The 16,560-nt window shown below is 40.2% G+C and overlaps 1 protein-coding gene across 2 annotated transcripts in view; it reads right to left on the reverse strand.

Annotated features, from left to right (window-relative positions):
* The window catches only part of DIS3L2 (DIS3 like 3'-5' exoribonuclease 2), a 330,696-nt gene that overhangs the window by 294,960 nt on the left and 19,176 nt on the right, over nt 1-16,560 (reverse strand). For both annotated transcript variants that reach the window (XM_028140542.2, XM_054722868.1), the window contains exon 3: nt 3,389-3,499. The gene's annotated coding sequence lies outside the window, so the exon portion shown is untranslated. The remainder of the gene's footprint in view (nt 1-3,388; nt 3,500-16,560) is intronic.

Consider the following 16,560-nt stretch of genomic DNA (forward strand, 5'->3'; position numbering starts at 1 on the left):
GTCCTGAGTTTCTTTTCAAGGCCTTCGCCTTCACAGTTATCACTAGCTTGCTTATTTGGACCACTCCAACTAAGAACTTCCACAAATGGAACAATGAGGTAGAAGTTAAGGAGTTGTGCAGTTCTATTTAGCTTGTGAAATGCACAAGAGCAGGAGGGAAAGCAATTTTGAAAAAGTACACTTAGTCAAGAGACGTAGCATTGACTAAGTTTAACCTTGAACAAAATGACGTTCCTCTATGAAACCAAGTAATCAATTCCTTAGAATTCATCAACAAAATCTAATTCACTGCCACAAAACTATGCAGGGAACCCTAGATGGTTCACTAGCTTTTAAAAAATAGAAATATTGTAGTTAAGCATCTATTTCCCTATTCTGATCTGCCATCACTTCAAACCAGTCATCTGACCAGAAGCTCAGGCAGCTGCTTCTAAGGAATAGAAATCAGCTGTCTGAATCAGTGCACTGGAATATGGGACCCTGCAGCTGGCCCCCTGACCTTCCACCTGAACATGTCATCACAATGTCTACTTTCTATTCTCTGCTGGCCACCAGCCCAGGATTTAAGCCTATACTTGCAAATTTCCGAAATCCTGGTAAGCAGCCTTTATGCTTTCCCATAAAATGGATCAAGATGTCATTCTAAATACTAGCTTCCATTTCCTCTAAATTTCCCACAAACATCCTTTACCAAAATGATGTAATTTTTCTTTAAAATGAAATTAATATAACTCAGGAGAAGAGAAGCAACAGAGACAAAAGGTAATAGGCCATTTAGCCATACATGAAGAGATACAGAGATAATGTCAAAAAGTGCAAAAAGTGAGAGAAATAGATTGTCTTAGATAAAAAATTTTCAACTATTCTCATCTCATGGTACACATAAACTAATTACTAAAATCCTGTGGCACACCAAAAAATATATTTTTTGCCTATATGACAAAAATAGATATAATTTTGATTCATTCACACCAGACAGCTATTGTTATATTGGCTGTTGTCATTTTTTATTTAACAATCTAAGGGAAAAGGGGTCAGTGTCCCTGACTAAATAGACAGGTATTGCAATAGTCAGGTTTTAACAATTCTTGTGGCACGCCAGTGTGACACAGCACACTGGTTGAAAATCTCTGTCTTAGATAACCAGCAAGGTAGTGGGAAAGGCACATTCAGGAACCCAGACTGTCTAATTGTCTAATTCAGAAATGCATTCATCCATTCATTCATTCAACCAACACTTCTTCAAGGTACTGTACTAGGAACAATAAGGGATACAACGTTAATTTATAAAAATCATATTGAACTAACAATACAAGTTAGAAAGTGATAGCATTAAATTTTTTTTTAAGTATGGCTAAATGTACTTCTGATGAGAGAGAAAAGGTATCTGCAGGCCAATAAATCAAAGAGAGCTTTAGGAAAAATTTTAAGGAATAACTGAGAATGTGAGAAAAGCATACTGCTGGCAAAGGAAACGAGAGAGAGAGAGAGAGAGAGAGAGAGAGAGAGAGAGAGAGAGAGAGAAAGAGAGAGAGAGAGAGAGAGAGAGAGAGAGAGAGAGAGAGAGAGAAATACAGGCAGGTTCTTGCAACATTAATTCCATTTGGATACAGTCCAGCCTATATGAAGAAAAGCAGTGGTAAGGAAATTAAAACAAGTTGGAAGGTCTAGAAAACCAGTCCAGTTTTTCAGAAGCAGTAGGGAATTTCAGAAGCATGAGTGAGCAGGAGAGAAGACAGATCAGAGTTGTGTTTCAGGAAAAATTGACCTGTGCAGGATTCATCTGCAGTTGAGAAAAACTAGCAGCAGCTGCACCTTAGGAAAGAACTAGAACAGAATGGAGAAAAGGAATGCCTGAACTAGAGTTGTATAGGCAGACACTGAAGAGACTTTTAACATAATGTCACACAGGACCAAGTGGCATCATTTGGCAATCAGGCAGATCTGAATGAGAGCAAGGAAGTGGCACCTGTGTGAAATTTCAAACAAGGAAACTGAGGAATGATAACATCACTAAGTTAGAGAAAATGATGAATTCTACATGGGGTATTATAGAGCTCCATATGGAAATGCATACTCTATATATGGAAATACATACCTTTTCCTATACCTCCACACCAAATACTTAGAAATTAGAGCATAGCTTAGAGAGATAAATTACCCAGCCATTTGCATAAAGATGGTACTCCAAAGTTTTCTAAAATAGATGAGACTGCCAAGAAAGGGTAAACTATACAGAAGAGGGCCTAGGACAAAATCTGGGTTAGGGCAACTTTTAGGAAATGCAAAGAGGAAAAAGTAGAAAATATAACAAAGAAATTAATAAAGATATACAGGCAGACACTGAAATGAAATAAAGAAGCAACAAAATCAGATGTTACAAAAAAAAAAGGGGGGGGGAGAAAATAACTTCCAAAGAAAGACAGGCTCATGTTTCACATAATCAAAAAAATCAGCATAAAATAAAATAAAAATGGAGGAAATAGCCTAAAATACAATGCAAATAAAAACAAACAATCCTAATATCAATCCTAATATATTTAAAATGAAAAACACAACATACTAAAGAGATGGGGAGAGAATTAACCCAAATAACTTTTGAAAAGTTAAAAACAAAAAAGAAATAAAAATTAAACTCAAATTAATAGTTTTTTATAGAGGAATGGGTTAGCAATTCTAAAACTACTTTCTGGATATTTTAAGAGTCAACAAATTAAGTAAATATACTGTGGATAATAGGAGTCACACTTGTGAAAGTGAGAAAGAAATTACAAATATAGAAAGTGTAAAAACTAGAATAAAGACCTGTGGTTTTGAAATGAAATTGGGGATATCATTGCCAGGGCTGACCAGCAGCCCCTGAACGACGTATGAACTGATTACTCAGACACAATTTGACTGTGAAAGAAGGGCTAAGGGGCTTGCCACAACACCTGGGCCTGATTTCTCTTTAAAACCCTGCCTACTTGTTCCCAAAGATCAAGGTCTAATGTTCCAGCATCAAGGATCAAGGACTATAAGTTATAATAGTCTGCAAAAGGCCTTTTAATTGTTTCTTGATAACCGAGGCACCATTCACCTTTAACAACTGCTTAAGCACTTTTACATATTGTTGTTCTACGGATAACTTCTGTCCCATTGTGAAACCTTGGCTGAAAAACAATCCCCTCAAACTTGGAAATCCTAAGGGAACCAAGAATTATAAATTATAATGATTTGTAATAGGCTCCTTAATTGTTCTTGTATAACTGAGGCACCATTAGCTTTTAACACTTTTTAAGTAACAGAGAGATGTTACTCAGTGGACAGTTGCTGTCCTGTTGTGAAACCTTAGCTGAAAAACAATTCCCTCTAACTTAGAAATCCCAAGCGGGCTCCAATGACTTACTGGGCAGTTACTTTCGTTTCCTTCCTCTTCGTTTTTGAGGGTTCCGCCGCCTCTCCTTGCGTTCCTTGGTCCTCACACGGGCACCACCTTGCCGAGGTTGACCAGCAGCCCCTGAACGATGGATGAACAGATTACTCAAACACAGTCTGACTGTGAAACAGAGGGCTAAGGGGCTTGCCCAGCTCTAGTGCCTGCCTTGTTAGGTAGGCCTTTATTGGAATTTTTATCTTTAGATACAATCAGTAGGGTGAGTAATTTCGGGAGGACATGTGTTTACACTGTCCTCTAGGCAAGGGCATCCAGGGATTAAGCATAAGGATTCCAGTAAACACCGGGGGTCTGCACGTACACAGACTTGTTTGGAAAGGTCAAGGAATAATAAGGGGCACTGCTTTCAGCAGGCGGCCTTCCACATACTTCCCTTTTATCAGAATGTCCTCCTTACAACTTCCAACCAAGTCTCTTGTGCTCCCCAACATATCATTATAACTCAATGGTTTATAATATATAAAGAGATAAAGAGGAAATGTCAAAACGTGAAAAAAGGGAGAGAAATAGATGGTCTATACACAGAAATATAGATGTGTCTACACACACACACACAAATGTATACAAGTATGTATATATATATTCTTATATTATCTAGCTCTGTCTAAGAGGGTCTAGAATCAACAATATCCCAGTAGCAATGAACATATCTAGTACCCAGATCTCGCTTTTTAAAAAAATATTTTTATTGATTTCAGAGAGGAAGGCAGGGGGAGAGAGAGAGAAAATCAATGATGAGAGAGAACCACTGATCGGCTGCCTCCTGCACACCCCACACTGGGGATTGAGCCCACAGTCCGGGCATATGTCTTGACTGGGTATCGAATCCATAGGTCAACACTCAACCACTAAGCCACACCAGCCGGCCTACCCAGATCTCACTTTTTAAAAATATTTTTAATATGTTTTTATTGATTTTAAAGAGGAAGTAAGAAGAAGAGATAGAAACATTGTTAGGCTGCCTCCTGGAGTGTCCCCCCACCACCACCACCACCTCCCCAGGGATCAAGCCCGCAACCTAGGCATGTGCCCTGACCAGGAATCGAACCAGCGACCTTTTGGTTTATGGGACGATGCTTAATCCACTGAGCCACACCAGCCAGGCTTGTTCTCACTTTCTAAATACCATTCACTGCAAAAAGGATCCAGGGCTCCTTAGAAAAATGGCCAATTCTGAGACTGGCTTGAGGAAAGTACAATACGAGCCTAGAGGGGAGTTGGCAAACTATAGCCCACAGGCCAAACAAATCCAAACAGCCACCTTTCCTTATAAATAAAGTTTTATTGGAACACAGCCACAGTCATTCATTTACAAATTGTCTATGGCTGCATTCCTGCTGTGAGGGTGGAGTTAAGTAGTTGCCACAGAGACTAGATGGCCCAAAAAGCCAAAAATATTTACTATCTGGCCACTTACAGAAAAAGTTTTCCAAGCCCTGGCCTAAAGTATCTTGTCATTCCAAAAAGTAAATAAACACCCAAAAAGTGATGGGGACATGACAAAAGTTCACAGGAGCCAGTTGAAAAGATTCCCACTGGCAAAATCTATACATATAAAGAGGTAATATGCTAATTTGTCCATTATGGTGTCCCAGTCACGACCAGTCTGTGGGCGGGAATGGGGGCGGGGACTTCCCCCAGCACTAAGGTCATGCTGCCTGCATGCGTCCCGACCCAGCACTGAGGTGAAGCTGCCTGCCTGCATCCCCAGCTAGCTAGAAACTGCCTGTGTGCATCCCGTTCAGCCCTGACTGACATAATGATGGGGGGAGGGGGGGGTTGACGAGGGACCTCAGGCCACGCCCCTCACCTGGTGGGGCTTGATGGGGTACCTCAGGCCGCACCCCTGCCCCAGCACACCCCGCCCCAGCACACCCCGCCCCAGCACACCCCGCCCCAGCGCAGGGCCAGGACACCTCAGACCATGCCCTGTGCCCTGGCACCAGGCTGGGAGACCTCATGCTGCGCCCCCCTACCCCAGCATCAGGCCGGGGGACCTCAGACCACGTAACCCGCCCAGCAGGGCTTGACAGGGGACCTCAGGCCACACCTTCCACCCTGGCGCCAGGCCAGGGGACCTGAGGCTGTGCCCCCTCCCCCCCCCCACCCCCGCCAGGAGGGGCTTGACGGGGTTGGGGCCAGCCGGGTCTGGGTCTCACCCAATGGGGGTGGGTCTGGTCTGGTCTGGGTCTCCTGGGTTTTCAAAGTGCATGCGGGTGGTGGGTGGGGAACTTGACTCTAGGTCCTGTGGCACGCCCCAGACTCTGACAGGAGGGAGATTTTACATACATTTTACTAATTTTCTTTCATCTCTGACACTTCTATTATACAGAAAGGGCAAATAGCAATATTAAAATATTTCTTCTAATTAATTCCCTTTTAATGTGTATGAATTTCATGCACCGGGCCACTAGTATATAATAATTTAAGGATTAAATTGTTTAAATTATGACAGCTTACATGTAAAATATTAAATAAGAATCCATGAGTTCATACTGATAAAAACAAGTAAATGGAAGGGGGAAGTTCTTCCTTACATCAGAATCCCAACTAATAAATATAGAACAATTATGGAATTAGAATATTACCATTGACAATCATCATCATAATTAATTTTAATTCATCAGTGGATGATAAAAATAATGGGTAAAAGTTTTGAGAAGTAACAGAATATTTAAAAGTCTCAAAATAGTCTCTAAGATACTTATTAAATACAAAGAGGAAAAGCATATCTTGATGGTAGAGCAATCTGGCAGACCACCTTAACCAAGTGATTACTAGTAAAGTAGACACCTGTAATGGGACAAGTCAACATCACATGCCTCCTGATACATAATGAAAAACACATCACTTGTGAAACATGAATTAAACCTGCTACAAAATAACTGCATAGCTCAGCCGGTGTGGCTCAGTAGTTGAGGGTCAACCCATGAACCAGGAGGTCAGGACACATGCCTGAGTTGAGAGCTGAATCTCCAGTAGGGGGAGTGCAGGAGGCAGCCAGTAGATGTTTCTCTCTCATCAGTGATGTTTCTAGCTCTCTTTCCCTCTCCCATTCTCTCTCTGAAATCAATACTTTTTTAAAAAACATATTTACAAGACAACTGCTCTATAATCTTCAAAAATGTTAAATTCGCAAAAGTTAAAACTGTTCCAGATTAAAGGAGACTAAAGACACATGACAACTCTATGCTACTTGTGATGCAGGATTTTTTTTTAGAGAGAGAGGAAGGAATAGAGAGAGAGAAAGAAATATCAATGTGAGAGAGAAACATCGATTGGTTACCTCCCCAAACGTACCCCGACCAGGGACCAAACCCGCAATTTGGGCATGTTCCCTGACCAGGAACCGAACGAGCAACCTTTTGGTGCATCGAATGAGGTTCAACCAACTTAGCTACATGGGCCAAGGCCAGGATTTTCTTTTCATATAAAGAGCATGACTGAGGAACTTGAAGACATTTAAATAGAATCTATAGATTACATCAATGCCATTACATCAGTGTTAATTTGCTGATTTCAATCATTTCTTTAGGTCTGAAATTATGTTTCCAACAAGAATCCAAATCTTTAATTATAAAACCATATCTGTTTATTGAGTTACATTTTTCCTCATGCTAAAGAACATTCCCAACAACTGACAATATAATAAAAACATCCCCTTAACAGCGAATACAAATGATGTACTAAATAAAAGTTCAAATAACCAGTTAAAGGATATGTGGGCTACAAAATCATTTCATACAGGCCAAAACAGATTTATTAGCTGCAAGCTCAAATAAAGTGATCTCAAATGAGAGTTATGTCAGTAAAAATAGTGCTTCTCAACAGGTCAGAAGTGACTTTATTCACATTTTATAAAATATTTTGAGGATTTAAAAGATTAAATGTCCTGAAAGGGACAACAATCTAGCAATTTTTGCAAACACAGCTGTTGGTTAAAGCTCTTGGGATTCAGTTGTAGGGAGAGATAATGGTTATAAAATATTAAGAAGATTTTTTAGCCTTTTCTTATTAATCTGATAGCTGACTTGTTTCTAAACATGTGCTTCATTGCTATATGGTAGGACCTCTTCAGGCCCTGGGCAAAGAGCAATGAACACAACATGACCTTACAAAGTCCCTACTCCCATCGTATTGACCATCTAGGGGGTGGAGAAGATAAGCAACCATTTAAGGCAGTAAAACAGACTGAAGAGATAGTGACAAATGGAATGGAGAAAGAGGGTACTACTTTAGCTTTGGTGATTACAAAAAGCTTCTATTGAGGAAAAAATACTATAGTCAAGATCCAAATGATGAGAAGTCCACCACGTGAAGGTCTCCGGGTAGAGCCTTCTTGGGAGAGGACATGACAAACACAAACAAAGGAGATACAACGTCAGCATATTCAAAGTTTAAAAAAATAAATAAAAGAGGCCTCAGTAATACTCTCAGTATAGTAGGTTATACCAAAGAACTGTCAATTTTGTATCAGGTATGATAATGACATTATGCCTGTAGATAACAATTTTCATATTGCATAGCATGTACATATATATGTGAAATTACAATAAATGATGTCAGGGATTTCTTTTAAATATTTCAGCAAAGGAGAGAAAAATAAAAAGGGATGAATGAGGCAAATATGCAAAAATTCTTGAATTTGGGAAATAGGTCAATGGAGGGTGATAAACTACTCTCTCTAGTTTGTGTATATTTGAAACTTTCATAATAATTTTTAAAAACGCCACAGAACAGAAACTTCATGTTAAAACTGGTAACATCTCATAACTTCTCTTACTTTCACACCCCAGCTCAGCTCTTACTGTATCAGTCTTCTGATTACCTCATTTGAGGAGATAAAATGAAAGCTTTAAGGATAGGCACACATTGGCCCTGGCCTGTTGCTCAGTAGTTAGAGCATCGGCCCAAGGATCAAAGGGTTGCAAGTTCAAGTCCAGGTCAAGGGCACATACCTGAGTTGCAGTTTTAATCCCTGGCCCTGGTCAGGGTGTCTGTGGGAGGCAACCAATCAATGTGTCTCTCTCACATTGATTTTTCTCTCTCTCCCTCTCCCTTTCACTCTCTCTAAAAATCAATGAAAATATATCCTCGAGAGAGGATTAACAAAAAAAAAACAAATAAAAAAAAGAATAGGTACATAATGGATAGGTCCTACACTCTATGACTGAGTCCAATTTCTATGATAGACAGAGCTAATCTACCAAAGGCAGGGTTGGAACCCAGAGAGAATTAAAATAAGAGATTATAAAATAAATAGCCACTTACTTAAAAAAAGTCATGCTTTCTGACAAAATGGGAATTGCCTGGGTAAGAACCATCTTTCCAGAGGTTAAAACACCCAATAGGCTTTTTCCCACTCGGTTCCATGGAAACTTTTTTGGCAAAGATCTTCTGATTGTGAAATCCCACTATCAATTTTCAGTCTTGGTCTTACTTAACCTTACCGTAGCCCTTGACACAGCTGAACATTTCCCCTCTTCTGGAGCCTCTCTATGTGCTTGGCAAATGTGATAGCAGAACAAAATATGACCATACTCCTTTCTTTTAAGGACACAGCCTCTTCTGAGAGACAGCAAGCAACTTTTGTCCAAGGTGACCAGTTCTGAAAGATTCTGAAGTAACCAGGAGCAGGTCCCTAACCCAACTATCTGTGATCTAAAGCATGATGTGGCTGAAAATTGTTTCTGATCATTTAGTGGAGTCAATATTCTGAAAAACTTACTGATATCAAATTACTACAACTATTGAACAAAATATTATCAACTGCTTGACAGCACAGTGGAGAGCTCAAAAGAGAAAAGAAAATCCCCAATATCATGAGCTAGTAACCAGAATATGTAGAAGCTGAAGCTACAGAGACTGGAGCACATCTTGGTGTCATTGCCAACAGGCTTACAGTCTAAAACTACAAGGGGGACAGGAAATAAGGCTCTGACTACATGAGACATGATCCCCGTGCAAAAAATCAAGGCCCGTAAAGGACAACCAACTCAGTGAAACAGTGGGCTAGGGAAAAATGCACTGACTAGTGAAGAAAACAATCAAGAAATGTGTCTGATCCAGGCTGCTCATGGGGGCAGCGCAGTCATGCAACCCCAAACACATACACTAACTTCAAGTGATCCCAGGTTGGTAATGTCCCAGGGTGCCGGGTGAATTTAAAAAATCCTCTCAAAACTATCTGATTCAGAATATTCCTATAGTCAAATGCCTGATGAATACTTACAAAACACATGAGGAAGAGAGCTTTAGGAACAGAGACATCATGATTGAGAGTCAGAAAAAAAAAAAAAAACACAGCAAAATGTGGTACGAAATAGTTTCAGGTCATAAAAACAATAAATAAACTATTTTAAAACCATAATGTGTATAAAGAAAAAATTAAGTGGAAAAGCTTACTAAAAGACAAATATTTAAAGCATTAAACAGAACTTTTAGAAGTGAAAAAGTAACTAATGTTGGTAACTTTACAGGTAAATGTACTAGACTAACTTTCTCCTAAAGTTTTTAAAATTATGTTACATGGTTAAAAGGAAAAGTATTACATTATCTGATATTGTTCTCAATTTATGTAAAGGAGATATTTAAGACAACTAATTATAAAGTAAGGAGGATAAAGGGGCCTAAATGGTTGGTAAGGTTCCTACATTTCACCTAAAGTGGTAAGATGTTGATACTGGTAGACTATTATGACATAGGAAAAATGTCAATTCTCCCCAAACTGATCTTTAAATTCAATATAATTCCTATCAGAATTCCCAGATTGCCCTAGCTGGTTTGAGAGCATCGGCCTGCGGACTGAAGGGTCCCGGGTTTGAATCCGGTCAAGGGCACATGCCCAGGTTGCAGGCTCGACCCCCAGTGGGGGACGTGCAGGAGACAGCCAATCAATGATTTCCTCTCATAATTGATGTCTCTATCTCTCTCTCCCTCTTCCTTCCTTTCTGAAATTAATAAAAAATATTTTAAAAAAGAATCGCCATATTTCTTGTAGATATAGACAAGCTTATCTTAAAACTTATATGGAAATGTAAAGGAACTAGAATAACTAAAATAATGAAAAAAATTAAGTTGGGGAAAACATACTGATTTTAAGCTGTGTATCAATAGAAATCAAAATAAAGTGGTATTTTCAGTAGGATAGACACTAGACGTGGTCGGCAAACTCATTAGTCAACAGAGCCAAATATCAACAGTACAACGATTGAAATTTCTTTTGAGAGCCAAATTTAAATTTAAATTTAAACTTCTTCTAACGCCACTTCTTCAAAATAGACTCGCCCAGGCCATGGTATTTTGTGGAAGAGCCACACTCAAGGGACCAAAGAGCTGCATGTGGCTCACGAGCCGCAGTTTGCCGACCACTGCACTAGACCAATGGAACAACATAGAGAACCTAGAAATAGATCCAAACATGTTCAACTGATTTTTGACAGAGGTGCAAAAGGAGGGAAAATAGCCTTTGAACAAATGGCACTGGAACAACTGGACATCAAACGACCAAAAAATAAACCTTGACCTAAACTTCTCATCTTATACAAAAATTAATTCTAAATAAAAACCAGGCTAAACATACAACTAAAAAACTTTTAGAAGAAAACATAAGAGAAAAAGTTTATGACCTAAGATTAGGTAAAAATAGTTCTTAGTCATGACACCAAAAGCATCATTCATATAGAAAAAAAATTGGGTAAATTGTTTCTCCTTACATTTCTAGGACCTGGTCATTGGCATAGATGAATAAAAATTTAAGAAATTCTTATTCAACTTATTCAACATTATCTTATCAGAAGACCAAAAAGAGTAGTTAGAATTTAAGTTCTCTGTTTTATCCTTAAATAGTAAGGACTTATGTACAATTACTTCACTTTAATGACATTGGCTTAACACCATTTACCTACAACTTATCATTTTATTTTATTTAAAACAAACAAAAAACCTTTTTTGCCTGACTGGCATGGCTCTGTGGTTGAGCATCAACTTGTGAACCAGGAGGTCACAGTTTAATTCCCGGTCAGGACACATGCCTGGATGGCGGGCTTGACCCAGTGGGGGCATGCAAGAGGCAGCCAATCAATGATTCTCTCCCATCACTGATGTTTTTCTCTCTCTCTTTCTCCCTCTCCCATCCTCTCTGATATCAGTAAAAATATATTTTAAAAAATCCTTTATTGCTCCTAATTCTTCTGTTCCCAACTAATTAAGTCTCCAACTTCATGAAGACAACCAGCCCAGTCCCATCCATTCCTCCTTTCTCTGAACACATGTCCAAGAGGACAGAGAGCTCAGCAATGCTTCTTCCCTCTCACACACTCCCCCTCACCTTGGTGCCCCCTCCATCCCTCTGGGCTAGAAGGAATGGCTGGTATAGCCCTACCTGTTCCTCACCCAGATCCCTTTGACATGTAGTCCTGGCTGCCCTTCATCACCCCCATTCTTCCTCTGGTGCATGCACCTGCATGAGAACTGATATGGAGGGGAAGATGTTGGAAGGCTTGGGAATAAGCCCTTGAAGGAACAACCAAGACCAGTGATGGGCAACCTTTTGAGCTTGGTGTGTCAAACTTCGCCAAAAAACTGAGCATAACTTGGGTAGTGTGTCACTTTGAGGAAAAAACTAACTCCAAGACTCTAGTCGCAAATGTTTCATCCTCAGGAGTAGCAAATGTTTCATCCTCGGCATGCGGCCGCGTGTCATCCGAAATGGCTACGCGTGTCAATTTGGTTTGCCATCACTGACCAAGACAAAGGAAAAAGGCCAGGCTGCTTTGGGGTTGTGACAAGACTGACTAAATGCCAGATGGCAGCTTAGAGTTCTTAAAGGCCCTGGTTGGTGGACATCAAGAAGTCAACACAGCCTGGCTGCGTGGCTCAGTGGTTTAGCATCGACCTATGAACCAGGAGGTCACAGTTCAATTCCAGATCAGGGCATATGCCTGGGTTGCGGGCTTGATCCCATGTGGAAATTGCAAGAGGCATCCGATCAATGACTCTCTCTTCTCATTGATGTTTCTATCTCTCTGTCCCTCTCCCTTCCTCTCTGAAATCAATAAAAATATATGTATTTTTTAAGTCAAGACAGCCCGGCCAGTGTGGCTCGGTGGTTGAGCAGAGACCCATGAACCAAGAGGTCACCAGTTCAATTCCTAGTTAGGGCACATCACCGGGTTGTGGACTCAATCCCCAATAAGGAACATGCAGGAAGCAGCCAATTGATATTTCTCTCTCATCGATGTTTCTATCTCTCATCCCTGTCCCTTCCTCTCTCTCTAAAAATCAATAAAAACGTATTTAAAAACCTATATTGTTGAGAGTATTACAGATGTACCCCTTTTTATTCACTCATTGCTTCCCTCCACCAGGTTCCCACCATGTCCCAGGCCTTCACCACCCTATTGTCTGTGTACATAGGTAATACATACATACATATAAGTTCTTTTATCTCTTCCCACCCCCTCCCCCTTTCCTCTGAGATTTGTCAATCTGTTCCATGTTTCCATGCCTCTGGTTCATTTTATTCATCGGTTTATTTTGTTCACTAGGTTCCTTATTCATTTATTTTGATTTTTAGATACAATTGTTAATAGATGTGCATTTATTGCCACTTTATTGTTCATATTTTGTATCTTTTACTTCTTCTTAAAGAAGACCCTTTAATATTTCATGTAATACTAGTTTGGTGGTGATGAACTTCTCTAGCTTGTCCTTGTCTGGGAAGCTCTTTATCTGAGCTCCAATTCTAAATTATAGCTTTGCTGGGTAATCTTGGTTGTAGGTCCTTGCTTTCCATCACTTTAAATATTTCTTGCCACTCCCTTCTGGCCTGCAAAGTTTCTGTTGAGCAATCAGCTGACAGTCATATGGGCATTCCCTTGTAGGTAACTTGCTGCTTTTAAGATTCTATCTTTGTCTTTAACCTTTAGCATTTTAATTATGATGTGTCTTGGTGGGCCTCTTTGGATTCATCTTGTTTGGGACTCTCTATACTTCCTGGACTTGTATGTCTATTGTTTTCACCAGGTTTTCCATTTCTTGCTCCCTCTCTTCTCCTTCTGGTAACCCCATGATGTGAATGTTGGTATGCTTGAAGTTGTCCCAGAGGCTTCTTACACTATCTTCACATTTTTCTTTTTACTGTTCTGATTGGGTATTTTTTTTCTTCCTTATATTCCAAATTCTTGATTTGAGTCTCTGCGTCCTCTACTGTTGATACCCTGTATATTACTCTTTATTTCAGTTAGTGTATACTTCATTTCTGACATCCTTTTTTACCCTGATGTTCTAATTTTCTTAAAATTCTCACTAAGTTTCTCAAAATTCTCATTAAGTTCCTTGAGCATTTTTATAACCATTGTTTTGAACTCTGTATCCAGTAGTTTTCTTGCTTCCATTTCATTCAGTTCTTTTTCTGGAGATTTCTCCAGTTCTTTCATTTAAACATGTCTCTTTGGCTCTGCATTTTGGCTGCTTCTCTCTGTTTGTTTCTATGTATTAGGTAGAGTTACTATGTGTTCCGGACTTGGTAGAATGGCCTTGTGTAGTAGGTGTCCTGTAGAACCCAGTGGCTCAGTCTCCCCCGTCGCCTGAGCTGGACACTTTAGGTGCACCCCTGTGTAAGCTATGTGCACTGTCCTATTGTAATTGAGCCTTAATTTATGTTGGCGTCACTGGGAGGGATTGACCCCCAGGTCAATCAGTTGCAAGGATCAGCTACAACTATAGCTGAAGAGCTGCTGTGTAGGAGCTGACCCTATGGAGCAGGACTTACTTCAGTGGGGCTCTGATGAGTCCATCCCTTGAGTGTGTCACTCATGGAGGTGTAGGCTTCTAATCCGGCATGGTCAAAATTGGCTACCAGGTGCACTGGCTCTGAGTCCTCCCAGGAGGTGCAAAGTCAGCCTCTGTCTGTGCCCTGCCCGGGGCCACCCAGCATGAGCTACAAAGCAATCTGCAGCTGGCTGATACTTGTGTTGAGCTTGGTGGTGTCCAGGAGAGGCCAAGCTGTGAATAGGGTGGGCTGCCACTAGTGCCAAACCTGGGGCCACTTATTAAGAGGTACAGGGAAAGCTGAAGCCAGCTGTTACCTATTTGAGAGCTTTTAGAAAAGTTGAAAGCATGAGGCAAGAGAGGCCAGTTGTATGGACAAAGACACTGGAAATGGCTTGGATGAGCCTGCAAGTAGGGAGTGGTGGGGTCTCAAGGAATCACCAGGACAGGGTGAAAAGTGTGAGACAGGTTTATGGGGATTCAGATATGGCACAGTCTTTCAGCTCCGTGGTAGGGAGGGCTCAGCAACGGGAACACTGGCCTCTGCCAGCACCTCTGTCTGGGAGAAAGCTGCCCTCCCAGCTCTTGAAAGCCTCTTCTCCAGAACCCCTACAATGGAACAGAGCTGAACAACATTTTACTAATTTAAAGAACAAGTAACACAGGCACCAATCCTAGGACATCCAAATTATAATCTTCTCTTTTCATTAATAAAAGGAAAGGAAATGCATTAGGTGTGCTCACTCAGCCCCACAGGTGGAGGACCCTGCCGTATAGGGCACTATAGCCAACAGTTAGATCCCTAAGCCCAGAGCCTGCCACCTTGCCTTAAGGTAACAGCTGCAACTTTAACACTTATAATCTTGAATAAGTAGATATTCCCTCCACCATAGGATGAGAAAAACTTGGTAATGACAATAAGACTAAAAAAAAAAGAATGATCAAGGATAACTTCATGTTTTCTGGCTTATACACTAGGGTGGATGATGGTAACATTCACTGGGACAGGATTATTGGATTACAGTAGGATACAGATCATTAACCCAGTACTGGACATGCTAAGTATGAGGCAATTTTGCAACACCAACAAACTATATCAAACAGGCAGCTGATATACAATCTAGAGCTCTGAGAACATCTGGTCTAAGGTCAAATTTGAAGTTACAGAAGAACAAACAGTAACTGAAGTCCTGAACACAGATGACATCAGCCTAGGAGAGTGTAGAGAGAGTGAATGGAGAGGGCCTAAGATTGAGATTTGAGGAGCCTCAAAGTTTAGTAGCCAGGAAGAAGAAAATCAAAATTGCAAAGATGAAGAAGAATATAAAAGAGAAAACTTGGGAGTGTGTTGTCAAGAAAATCAAGGTTTCAAGAAGGTAATGGGCAATAAAAAAAAAAAGTGAAATAAAAATTGTGTTCATTAGACTTAGCAGCGTGGATGTCACAGGGAGTTTGGTGAGTGCTGTTTTAGTAAAGCAATGGAAATAATAACCAAAGAAAAATAAACCGAGGAATTAATGGGCAGAGAAGATGAGTATAGTTGACTCTTTTGTGATATTTGGTTATGAAGAGGCATAGGTGAAATCAAAAGACAGAGTTTCCATTTGTTGTTGTTGCAATTATTTTCATTAAGGAAGAACCCTGATGTGTTCAAATACTGATAGAAAGGAAGAGTTGAGAAAGTGGGGCCAAGGATAAATTATAGCTTCTATGAGGAAGAGAGGAGATGGGTTCATTTTGATTAGTACTCCCCCAGCACGTCCTGTACCCTCAAGTTCACACAGTTCACTCATCCTCCACTCTAACGTCACTCTTAAAATTATATCCATTAAAGAACAGCTCATCAGGCCAATGTGGTTCAGTGGTTGAATGTCAACCTATGAACCTGGAAATCACGGTTCAATTCCTGATCAGGGCATATGCCTGGGTTATGAGCTTAATCCCCAGTTAGGGGTGTGCAGGAGGCAACCAATCAATGATTCTTCCTCATCACTGATGTTTCATCTATCTCTCCCTTTCCCTTCCTCTCTGAAATCAATTAAAAAAAAATTTTTTTTAAAGAAAGTAGAACAGTTCAAATTCCATATCCTCTCCCCTCTATGAATCTCACCTAATTTCTCTAGCTCTTGGGATCCCTTCTCAGCAACCCCATAGTATACTATGTTTTCCACATTTATTTGACCAAAAATCCTTAAAAGTAGGTTCCACAGAATATACACTGGGAAATGAACATCCTACTTCCTGTCCAGCTCATGTCCTATCCCCTCAATACAACCTTTCCTAACCATCCCAGAACAAGTAGTACCTCCTTTGTAAAGTTCTGGACAATTACAACATTTAGCATTAAATTT

Source organism: Eptesicus fuscus, chromosome 11 (genome assembly GCF_027574615.1).
Source record: "Eptesicus fuscus isolate TK198812 chromosome 11, DD_ASM_mEF_20220401, whole genome shotgun sequence".
Lineage (NCBI taxonomy): Eukaryota > Metazoa > Chordata > Mammalia > Chiroptera > Vespertilionidae > Eptesicus > Eptesicus fuscus.